The following is a 12,673-nucleotide window of genomic DNA, read 5'->3' as shown; positions in this document are numbered from 1 at the left end:
TTAGTGACTGATGCAACAAGAGCACTCAATATTGTTAAGATGTCAGTTCTCTCTAAAGTGATTTGTAGATTCAACACAATCCCAACCATAATCCCAGCAGGTTTGTTTGTAAAAATGTATAAGATATGTAAGATTTATACAACTGCAAATGAAATATAAATGATATGATCTAAAATAGCCAAAACAATTTTGCAAAAGAAGTTATAGGACTCATAGTACCTGATTTCAAGATTTATTTAAACGTACAATAATAAAGTCAGAGTGGCATTAGCATTAACAGTAGGAAAGTACATCAACTGAGTAGAATATCGAATCCAGAAATAGCTACCTACTCATACATGACCAGTTAATAAGAGTCCAAGATAATTCCATTTTGAAAGAATAGCTTTTCAAAACATAGTTTTGAAACAATCCAATAAGTTTATGGGGGAAAAATATTGGGCTTCAGCTCTGCTACACATCATATGCAAAAACTAATTTAAGATAGATGATAAACCTAAATTTAAAAGCTAATTTGAAGCTTCTACTAGAAAATATAGACTATATTTAAAACCTTTGGGATAGACAGGACACAAAGCCCAAGCCATACAAGAACATAATTTATAAATGAACTTCATCTAAACTTAAAATGTCTGCATTTTAAAAGGTACCATTAAGGAAAAAATGAAAGGAAAAAAAAAGTCACGGGCTGGCAGAAAATATTCTGAGAGAAAGAACTCAATATATATGACAAAGACAAGACCAGTTTCCATAATTAACAAATAATTCCTATAAAATCACTAGGAAAACAAACAGGCCAAAAAAAAGAGTAAAGGACTTGAAAGATACATTATAAGAGAAGCTTAATATCATGATTTGAGAAAGAAAAGTGATAATAAAATCAGTATTCAAGTGCTGCCTTGTAAATGCTTTTGTTTTAATGTAATTTTTTCCCCTAATTGTATTGACATCAGAAATGTCTAGGCCAGTGATTTTCAATGCTAACTGTATGTTAGAGTCACTTGGGAGCCTTTGAAAGCACTGCCAAGGCTCCATCCCAGACCAGAACCATTGGGGTGAAGTTGCTGGGGATGTTGGTTATGATTTGCAAGCTTTTGGTGATTGTAATATGTAGTCAGAGTAAAGAACCAGTTCTCTGTAACTAATATATACACGCACACATATTTGTATGCTGCTGACTGGAGGATTGAGAGAAGTTTACATAGACTGTGTTGCACTTGTGTCATGAAAACCTGATTTACCATTGCCAACATGTTGAAGATATATTGAGCATTACTCAATGAAACCAATGGGGAGCAAGTAATACCAACTGTTTACCAGACAGGGACTGTTGTTTTAAGGATCATATAAAAGCCTTTGTGGTATTGAGGCTGTAGAACTGGCAGCCAGCATTTCATGTAATGGTTTATTTACCTACAGTTTTGATCAATTTATCTTTCTTAACTCTGATGATGTAGACAGCGGGATCCTTTTAAATGTGTATCAGATATATTGGGCATAACCTATTACCTCAGTAACCAGTGTTGCCAAATGTGTTTTGTTGGAGGTTGAGGGTATGAACCAAAGGTGGCTAGTTGCAACAATAGTAGCAGGAATAAGTTATTGGGCTTAAATTGAGGCTATTCATTTTATAGTTGCAGGATGTCATTTTTCCATATCTCCATTATCAAGTTACCTTTAAGTCCCAGTTATTTAGCATCAGTGATTCCACCATTTAATAATTTTCGCTCATTTGTAACACTTCATTGGTGTAATTTAGGTTTGGTGATCCAAACATAATTTTGGAATGCAAGCTTTTTCATATTTTCATTCTGCCCTTCTGCATGAGTTTCTTTCTCTCTTCTGAGTTTTTATTTCCGTAAAAATTTTTAATTAACTCTCTCATCCTTACTACCTTTGCATTACTTTTTTCTTTACTTAAGGATGCCACTTACAGCTAAAACTTGTCTTTGAGCTGAGTTCCTGCCTCTCCCTCCCTCCTTTTCTCCATCACTGTGTGTATTTATTAAGAACTCCTCTATGAGAATTATTCAAGGAGTGGTAAGGGTTTTACCTTAAAATTGAAACCAGTAGTTCTAAAAACAATCACTGTTAGAAATACAATAGGCAGAAGACACTGCAGTAATCTGCATCGAGAAATTAAACTTGGTGAATAGGGTGTATGGAAGCCTAGCCACCCTTTGCAGGTGGCGGGGGCGCAAATCATACCTGAATTTGCCTAAGTTCCAAATGTTGCTTTAAAAACCACCGGGGAGGATTGCATCTACATTAAGTTAGATGCTATATTCTACACCTTGTTTATAAACACCCTTACATTCCTTGGTTCCTTATATATTCACTGAAGGAGTTGGAGTCAATTCCCTCCCAGCTCTAGCATTTTGTAATATTATAGTGTGCAGTGCCTTATTTTGACTCAACGCGTGTTTACTACAAAGGCCAGGGGCAACTAGGATTCAACTCTGAGTAATTTCTAGTCTTAGGAGAAACAACTGTTCAAAAAAGAAGCTCCAGAGTCATTCAATATGCAGGGTCTAAATCAGAGATCTCTCTGGGAAGCAGGAAGTTTCTGAAGAATGGGAAGGAGGCCAGACTGTTCCCAGAACAATGCACTTGCCCAGCTTTTATCCTGGTTCACTCTTAGGTATCTTTTTAACATTATTTTATATTGGCGTACAGCCAATGGACAGTGTTGTGATCGTTTCAGGTGAACAGCAGAGGGACTCAGGCATGCATATACATGTACCCATTCTTCTCCAAACTCCCCTCCCATCCAGGCTGCCGCATGATGTTGATCAGGGTCCCCTGTGCTATATAGTGGGACCTTGTTGGTTATCCATTTTAACTATAACAGTGTATACATGTCAATCTCAGACTCCCTAACTATGCCCTTCACCCCATCCTTCCCGCTGGCAACCATAAGTTTGTTCTAAGTCTGTGAGTCTGTTTCTGTTTTGTAGAGGAGTTCATTTGTATCATTACTTTTTAGGTTCCGCATGTAAGGGATGTTATAAAATATTTCTTCTTCTTTCTGACTTCACTCACTATGACAATCTCTGGGTCCATCCACGCTGCTGCAAATCACATGATTTCATTCTTTATAATGGCTGGGTAATATTCCATTGTAGATATGGGCCACATCTTCTTTATCCACTGCTCTGTTGATGGACATTCAGGTGGTTTCCATGTCTTGGCTGTTGTAAACAGCTCTGCAATGAACATTGGGGTGCATATATCCTTTTGGACTTTGTCTATCTCTGCATATGTGCTTTCAGGGATTTCAGGGTCGTATGGTAGCTTTGTTTTTAGTTTTTTAATGAACCACCATACTCTTCTCCATAGTGGCTGCACCAGTTTACACTCCCACCAACAGTAACTCTTACACATCCTTTGATTCAGTGCCTGCCTTCGCTGAAGAGCCCAGGTTAGGAACTGCTTCTCTGTAACACATGGTATTACAGTAATAATTTCTGTGTGCGTTTCTGACTGCTCCACTGGAATGGGATCGGGGATCTTATTTTTCAGTGCTGAAACACCAGAATATAGTATGGTATGATATGTACTGTAAATGTAAAATAAATTTTTTTAAAGCAAATGCCTGAGTATGCAGATGTTCTGTCTGGTGGTAGAACTGTCCACAGTTCCCTTCTGTACAGTTCACAGTTCACTTCAGCACGGTGAACCAAGCACTTCATAGCCCTTTACAGTATAATCCTTCAGTTATTGACAATGGCAAAGTTTTTCTTAACATTTTTCTAATACAGACTTCTCTCAGGTTTCAAGTGTAATGGTTAAAGTTCTGCCTTTTATGGCTAGAGCTTTTATTGTTTGAAATATAGTATAACATTATAACCCTTTTTAATATAGGTATTTTACTTTCAAAATGTGTAATGTTTATATATACATCCTTGCCTACATGTTAAATATAAAGCTATGGTTAGTAGGAGTTAGTGTAAAGAGGACCAGCTCCTTAGGTAATCAGCTATTGGGACTCTAGCAAATCTTTCCATTTCAGTTTTGAAATAGTAGCAACAAAATCTTATCCCTTTAATGATGGGAGATTGTGCAACTTGAATGAGAGAAATGAATCTAGAAGAATTTGAAAACCATGAAGGTCACACCACTTGGTAAAATGCAGCTGATTATCTCTCTTAGATTCTCAGAGATTTGGAACAGAACTAGAAAGCAACTCCCTCCTTGGATGGTGCATATACATGCTTGATGAGCTTGACGACGGACAAGCTGCAGTTTTCCTCCAAGAAACTAGCATATCTTGTGAACATGTGTGTTCTCCAGGAGATGCTCCAGGGGTCCTGTGGCAGGCTTGGGCACTTTAAAGTCTAGACGCTTATTTTAAAGCCCTCTCTAGGCCCCCACCTACTCATCTCCTCGTACACACTCCTGTATTCCCTGATTCACTTGGTCAGAATCGTTATCCAGTGAGCTGCCCTATCTAGACACCTCTGACTTGTGTCTCCTCCCTCCCCACAGACTGCCAGTCCCCTGGTTTCTCCAAAATGTCTGTCATACTATCTCAGCCTTGTCACGCTCACCACCTCTGCCTCTGGCCAGCCGCCTGCATCTCTTTCCTGCATTATTGCCATAGCCCCAGCTCAGTATTTCTCTAAGCATCTGGCTTTTCCTTTCTATTATCTAAACCATTAACTGTGCTTTACCCCTCCTCCAGATATAAAACTCCGTCTTACTAGTTTCCATGGGCTAAAAGCCCATTCTTCTCTATCCAGACCAGCAGTTCCCCCCCAAAAGGTGATTGATCCTTTTTACACTTTTTTAGCAATCAGCAGCATGAAGCCAGAGCTTTGAAACCACTACTTCCTTGCCTCCCAGAAGCAGGCACTCTCCCCCAATGCTGTCCATCCACGTTGTCCCTTCTGCCACAAATGTTCTTTCCTCTCCCTTACCTGTCAACCTTGAACTCATCCTGGGAGATGCTGCCCAAATTCTACCTTCCTCTTGGCAGAGGGGTCATGGAAGATTCCAGGGGCCACACTGAGAGGAAATAACATGACTGAGATTATGAGACAACATGACTATAGCTTTCCTTTCATCAAAATAGTTACTTTGATGGACACCACTAGCCCAGGTTTGAAAATCTACTCAAGACAACTTGTTGACTACCATAGTATTTCACTTGGTAGCCTAATCTCGCACTCCTTGGAGGATGAGCATTAAGAGTTCTGTCAAACCATTTCCCAGATTTTCCATCTTGCAAACACAGTAATGTTTGAAAGGAAGACTGTTTATAAACCTTTGTTCATGTTTTTGGGAACCATATTCCAGGTAAAGGAAATAATCTGCAGTTTCTTGGGTCTCTTCTTCCCTTTCTTATTTGTTTTGCAGGCTACAGCTGTTAAGCCAAAGCAGATTGGTTCCCTACTATGAGACTGTAAATCTTTGGAGAATTTTGCTAATTGGCATAGTCTAGAATTGAAATAGATGCACAGTGGGAAATCCTGTTATATCTTCATCCCGTTATCTCTTCTTGAGCAGAACCCTACCACTGTTGTTCCTTAGAAGATGCTAATAAAGTTCAGTTTGGTTTTGAGAGCTTTCTGGGTGCCCTGGTAGGCCATTTGAAGATGGCATTGCTCCCTCTTAAGAAAGTCCTTTAGTGTAAAATGAAAATTCTGCTTCCCAAACCTAGTTGATTAAATTGGTACACATGGTGGTATTAATTTTATGATGGGGAGCCAAAGAGAAAACTAAGGAATAAAAACACACAAAACAATCATATAAATAATATTTTTTAATATAAGGTGAGCAGCAGAAGAACTTGGGAACGTGTTTTCAAAATGCATACCAACACAACCATCTCGCCTTTTCTCCAGATTTTGACTCAGTAAACATGGGATACTGTCACATGTTGAATTTTTTCCCAAAAGCTTTTTTAATCATTTTGATGTAATATACTGAACTATAAACAGGAATGCTAGTCTCAAACCATGTTATAGCCTTACATAGCAACTGGATTTCATCTTCTAATATCAAAGTCTAGTATAGTATGCAGAGAAGGCAATGGCACCCCACTCCAGTAGTCTTGCCTGGGAAAATCCCACGGATGGAGGAGCCTGGTAGGCTGCAGTCCATGGGGTCGCTAAGAGTCGGACACGACTGAAGTGACTTAGCAGCAGCAGCAGCAGTATAGTATGACTGAGATGCAAATTCAAATTTCTAGTGAGAGGCTTAGGACACATGACTGAGGAGCTTAAATCCTACCCAAAGTGTTCTTCCATTCGTTAAATTGGACAAGACCTTGGCCAATGTTTATTTTAATAGTGTTTCAAACTAGTTTTAGAAAAATGAAATCTTTTTTCCCTCTAACAAAAGCAGCCCTAACTATATAATAGATGAATGAGAAGACCAGTTGAATGAAGTAGGGGCTGCATAACAGCCTCCTCTTTCCTTTAGAACTGGTGTGACCTTCTTGATTCCTTTAGGGATCCACAGTTTTAACCACTGGTAGTCTACTTGTCCCATTTCACAGATAAGGAGACTGAGGCTTAGTGGAAACAACTTGATGTGAAAACCAGTGTTAGAACGTGGGGGTCCTCACTGTCAGTCTAACACACTACATTATTACTTTTCTTCACTCTGCCTAAGAGAGGGCATTAAAAGATGTAGGCTGCCATTGTCCTTACTAGCATTACTAACATTTTTACTGACAATATGCCATTCCTAAACTCAAATTTATGATTGCTAAAATAAATGGAAAAATATATCAAAAGTTAAATTAGATTTACTATCCCATTAAAGGAATCATTTGATTTTGTCAGTTGGGAAAAATACTGTAAAATCAAACGTGATATTAATTAAGTAGCGTAATATAATGAGGCTTCAAAATTGTAAAATTGGATCCTGATAGGGCCCTGTAGTGGAGGTGGTATGTTATCTCATTATAGGAAGTCTTGGGGCGGGGGGTGGGGGGTGGTTTCCTCTTGCATACATTCAACTGAAAAATGTAGGAATTAGTTGAATCCCTTTGACTCCTGTCAAAAAAAGACTGATAGGCATTGCCAATGGAAATTATGAAGATAAAGAAAAGCAAATCATTTAACTCAATGTTAACTCCTTACTGTAGCAACTACTAGGCTTACCTTAGGAGAAGGCAATGGCAACCCACTCCAGTACTCTTGCCTGGAAAATCCCATGGATGGAGGAGCCTGGTGGGCTGCAGTCCATGGGGTTGCAAAGTGTCGGACACGACTGAGAGACTTCACTTTCACTTTTCACTTTCATGCATTGGAGAAGGAAATGGCAACCCTCTCCAGTGTTCTTGCCTGGAGAATCCCAGGGACATGGGAGCCTGGTGGGCTGCCGTCTATGGGGTCACACAGAGTCGGACACGACTGAAGTGACTTAGCAGCAGCAGGCTTACCTTGGTGCCTGGTGATGCAGGAAATGTAAGAGATGTGGGTTCAGTCCCTGGGTCAGAAAGACCCCTACGAGGAGGGCATGGCGGTCCACTCCAGTATTCTTGTCTGGAGAATAATCCCTTGGACCGAAGAGCCTGGCGGGCTACAGTCCATGGGTCACAAAGAGTTGGCACGACTGAAGTGACTTAGCAGCAGCAGGCTTACCTTGAAAGCTCCCAAAGAGAGGCTGCTTCAGTTTGTTACTAAACTTGCACATTTCATTTTTCAGTACTCCTGTTTACTAGTTAAATCATAGAATATGTTGATATACATGCATTTACTTTAGGTTGAATAACTCTATATAATTCTGTAGATATTTTATTTGGAAAAGGAAAAAAAGATAACATAAACCTCTGCTGCCTAATGTCTCCCCAAAAGCTAATAATGCCTTATTTTTTTGGTACTGGCAGAATACAGAATATTGCATTTCAGAATTCAATTTTCTTTATTTCATGGTAGCATTGAAGCATGTTTGAAAGGAACATATGTAACTTAATGCCATCCATTACATCACTAGTGGCATTTTCTAAAGAACAAAACTTGGATAAAAATGTAAAACAAATATTGAATATTTTTAAATAGCAGGTGACATTGGGCTGAAAGATAGCTTTCCTTTCAGCAGCATTAAACATAATTTTGTAAGGGAGCTTTCTAGATGGAGGAGACTAAGGCATTAGAATACTAAATCCTTTGTTTATTGGGAGATGCAAGATGATGAAATAAGTAGATATCACAAAATCAAGGGAGAATGGACTTGCTTCCTTGCAACTCACGCTGGAGGATAGAATAACCTTTACCGGGTAGGATTTAAGATTGCCTTGCAACCACTGAAGGCTTCTGTGCTGTCTGAGGGAAGAATCTGGCCTTAAATCATCAAACAAATTAAAAATAGCAAAATGTTTTGTTAAGACAAACCATCTGTTCCAGAGCAGCAGAAAGAGAGAGGCTGGGGAAATCTCCAGAAGGCTTGTGGATTTAGGAGTAGAATAGTCACACAGAGCTTATACTCCTCTGAGCCTCACTCAAGTTCATTATTGATCCCAACCTCACCAGACTAGGAGATGCTACCTGGGAATTAAAAAGTGAAACCACGTGAGATTAATATTCTACCCAGATATCCAGGATTTTGGTGCACAGTAACGAGGAAATATGCATACACTGACCTTGCAGCTATGATTTTCCACCCTGACTGCACAGCAAAATTGCCTGCAGAGTTTAGAAAGAAATCCCAATGCCTGGGCCCCGTCTTGGGTCAGTTAAATCAAGGCCCCTGGGGGATGAAACGCACATCAGAAGGATTTGTTAAAAACTGGGGAGGTGATTTAACATGCAGACAGCCTTGAGAACTTCCTTTCTGTGTAGTAAGAAGACAATAGCAGTAGAAACCAGGAGTCATCTCCCTGATAAAACCATATGCTGATATTTGGCAAATTTGACTTTTGTAAATACAACAGCAGGACAGGGAAGTCTTGTCCCTTAAGGGCAAATGCATCTGTTTCTTTTGTGGACAAAATAATTTCCTAGAGTGTAAATTATCTTTTTGAAAAATTCTGGCAGAGACATTTCCAAGAATATATCAGCTTTTGGCTGGCAAGAAGTCACAATCTGGTAACAGAGAGAGCCAGTATGTTATATAAGAAGAACATCTTGTCATAGACTTGATTCTGTGATTCTGGTGTGCCCGTGAATATTTCTGATGAGGAAGACAAGTCTTATTTGTTCTCAGCATATAAGCATGGGATACGAGGAATTTGAGGTTTTGTCTATGTTAAGCATTCGGGTTCTTTTGTTTGCAAGTCAGAGAGAAAATTCAGATGTATAGACCTTAGTAGTTTCATTTAGATGAAAGCAGAGAAAAATAAAAATCCAATGAACCAACCAACCAATCATGGGACCGAGATGATTTTCAGTGATTTGGTGCCATTTTATTACTCCAGTGTCAGCTGGAGTAACTGACATGTCTGTAGGAAACAACTATATTAAGAATAAGAGGAGATTTTTCTGGTGGTCCAGTGGTTAGGAATCTGCCTGCCAATGCAGGGACATGGGTTCGACCCCTGTGCAGGAAGATTCCACGTGCCCCGGGGCAGTGAAGCCCACGTGCTGCAACTGCTGAAGCCAGTAAAAGCTAGACCGTGCTCCACAGCAGGAGAAGCCACCACAATGAGAAGCCTGTGCGCCACAACTGGAAAAGCCCACACACAGCAATGAAGACACAGAGCAGCCAAAAACACATAAATAAATATTAAAAAAAAGAGGAGAGGAGGAGCCACCACCAAGAGTATTTGCTCTAGACTGTGTGAATTAAGTCAGCTTGCTGAGGCTACCTTGAGGACAACCGAATACTTCAAGGCCTAACAGAGTGCGGCATGAATGGGTTGTACATGAATAGAGCACTGAAAAGGGAAAGTCTGGGTGGTTGTACAGTGAGCTAGAGCTGCGTGGTGGTTGTAGGAAATTTGCTTAGTTACCAAAGGACCCCAGTCAGAAACCAGTGGTATGAGAAGCAAAGGCTAGTCACCTACAGAAAAAGGCAGTGGCCAGATGAGTTATCAAGAGAATAGACCATGAGAAGAGATCCTGGTAATGACCCCAGTCTGTGAGAGACCTCAGCCATATTGAGGAGGGATCAAGGCAGAAGCTCAGACCTATAAACCTCCTCCTCCTATTGTGGAGGAGAAAGGGTAAAGTAACAGCTACGTAGGGCCCTGGACCAAATCATTACTACTCCATTGCTGGCCTCCAACCCTCAATAGAAGGGAAGACTAAGGGTGTTCCAATATTTGCTGTTCCAGCCAGAATTTATGTTGGGAACTAGAGCTAGACTGGTGTGCTGGTGGGGCAAAACAGTTGATTCAAGTTTGAGGTAGAAGGACTACAGAGATGTAGGAAAAATTAGGCAGCTGATGGAGTTATTCCCAGTGTACGGGATCCTGATCATGCCATTTCCAGAAATTGCCTACAGTGGTCACCACATTTCTTTAAAGAAAATGAACTCATTCTTAATATTAATAACTTCTTTCCTCTCCTATTTTCCTCACTGCTGATGGAGGTGGAACACTGGGTATATTGGGAGAAGATTCACTTTATTTATTTATTTTTTTAAATTTTATTTTATTTTTAAACTTTACATAATTGTATTCGTTTTGCCTAGACTTTGACCTAGGCTCCAAGTGGAGGCTGTCACTGGGAGTACACATAGTAGCCTTATCTCTGGATCTTTTCCAAACTAAACCTGCTCTTTATCTCCATATTTTGCTGGAAATTCTGTTTATATCCTCTCTCTCCATCCCTCTGCTCCTCCACCCCCAGATTCTGTACACAAGGCAGAAATCTTCCTTAAGGTCCTCTTCCACATCATTCATGACATTTGTGACTATGTATTGATGTTTATCATATTTTCTGCGAGGATGTGAGCCATGCTGCTGATTTCTATGAGGGGAAGAATCCCTGTCTGAAGTAGAGAAAGCATTTGGTCAATATTCAAATTGGGGGAGTGAGTGAATCCACTTACTTATCTATTTTAATTCAACACATTCATCGTCCTACCTGCTAAAGAACCACAACATAGAGAACATTTACAGTTTTTTTTTTCTTTTTTTTAAGTTATATTCCCTCTTAACCTCCTTTCTTATTTTAGATGAGATGATGATATAGATATAGAAGGTTGGGACAGGTCTATATTCATTCTGAAATACAGTATGAAACTTGCTATGAGACAAAATTTCTCATCTCTGTCACCTCGAATTCTTCAAGGGAGAAGAACATGAATGCTATGGAAAAGAATCCGGTGGATTGGCTTCCCAAAGATGGAGGTGATTCCTTTGGTTCTATGATCCACTATCATCTAGTTTTATTGTATGAGAGAAATTCTGTTTCCTCAAAACAAGCAGTACTATACAGATGAGTGAATGCACTGGATAACAGTATATTTATGTGGCAATTTTAATTATAGTCTATGGGTACTATATCATGATTATATTTTGATTCTGTGAGCTCCCTGGAACTTGTTTTTCATTCCTTTATTATAGCTCACTTATTATTCAGAAACTCTTATATAACAGCTTCGTGCTTTGATAAGACTTAGAATTACCTCATAATACTGGATGTTAAGCCTAATAAATTGGTTGATGAAGAACACTTTGATGAATCATGGGAATAACTGATGAAAGAATAATGAATGCTATTACACCCACTGCTGGTTGCTTTAATGGTAACTTTCATTTAGTAGGTGTAATTTTGCGAAAGCTCAATCTAGATTAACCTGAGTGAGTAGATTTTTATGGCAAATGTGAGTTTTCCATGTTTCTTGTTTTTAGAGAATCAATAATGTCTGAGCATTGTCTTCCCAACTACCATTATATTTTTTGGTTCTTTGTCGATGAAAACTTAATTTTCATTTCTGCCTTTAATTCGAGTTTTTGTGATTTATTTTCCATCCCATTGTAAGTGGGCTATAATTTCTATAAGGAGGTAGAATGTCTATTGTGTCTCAACTTTGGATCTCTGGTACCTAAAGCAGAGCCTAAGACAAGGAAAGCATGCAATAAACACCTGTTGAATTAAATACCATTGAATGATGTAACTTTAACTACTGTCCCACTTTGAATAAAGTGAGGGTGAATCTGATTAGAAAGTGCACACATTTTTAAAGTGACTAAATGTTGACCTCTCCTGCAGCATTTTCAGACTTGACTTTTTAGTCTCTGGAGCTCCAGAGTCTTAATCAGTTATATCTTGAGATGTATCATCACTGTTTTAAAGTTGAATTATTTTAAAAATCAAACAGTATATAATTTGGCTTCTCTAATGGCTCAGTGGTAAAAGAATCTGCCTGGGTTGGGAAAATTCCCTGAAGAAGGAAATGTCAGTATTCTTACCTAGAAAATCCCATGGACAGAGGAGCCTGGCAGGCTGCAATCCATGGGTTCGCAAAAGAGTCGCATATGACTTAGTGAGAAATGCTGTGCTGGAAGAAGTACAAGCTGGAATCAAGAGTGCCGGGAGAAATATGGATAACCTCAGAAATGCAGATGATATCACCCTTATGGCAGAAAATGAAGAACTAAAGAACCTCTTGATGAAAGTGAAAGAATAGAGTGAAAAAGTTGGCTTAAAGCTCAACATTCAGAAAACTAAGATCATGGCATCTGGTCCCATCACTTCATGGCAAATAGATGGGGAAAAAGCGGAAACAGTGGCTGACTTTACTTTTTGGGCTCCAAAATCACTGCAGATGGCGA

The 12,673-nt window shown here is 39.3% G+C and overlaps 1 protein-coding gene across 5 annotated transcripts in view; it reads left to right on the top strand.

The window, feature by feature from the left end:
- B3GALT1 (beta-1,3-galactosyltransferase 1) overlaps positions 1-12,673 on the top strand; it is a 619,500-nt gene that overhangs the window by 100,566 nt on the left and 506,261 nt on the right. For 3 of the 5 annotated variants that reach the window (XR_011569376.1, XR_011569375.1, XR_011569372.1), the window contains exon 1: positions 1-12,673. This exon is cut by the window's left edge and continues 74,615 nt beyond it; it is cut by the window's right edge and continues 68,263 nt beyond it. The exons of 1 other annotated variant lie outside the window; for it this stretch is intronic. The gene's annotated coding sequence lies outside the window, so the exon portion shown is untranslated. One more of the 5 variants, XM_070799108.1, reaches the window with a different exon arrangement.

This window comes from Bos indicus, chromosome 2 (genome assembly GCF_029378745.1).
Source record: "Bos indicus isolate NIAB-ARS_2022 breed Sahiwal x Tharparkar chromosome 2, NIAB-ARS_B.indTharparkar_mat_pri_1.0, whole genome shotgun sequence".
NCBI classification, from domain to species: Eukaryota; Metazoa; Chordata; class Mammalia; order Artiodactyla; family Bovidae; genus Bos; species Bos indicus.
This window is presented reverse-complemented; position numbering and strand designations above follow the sequence as displayed.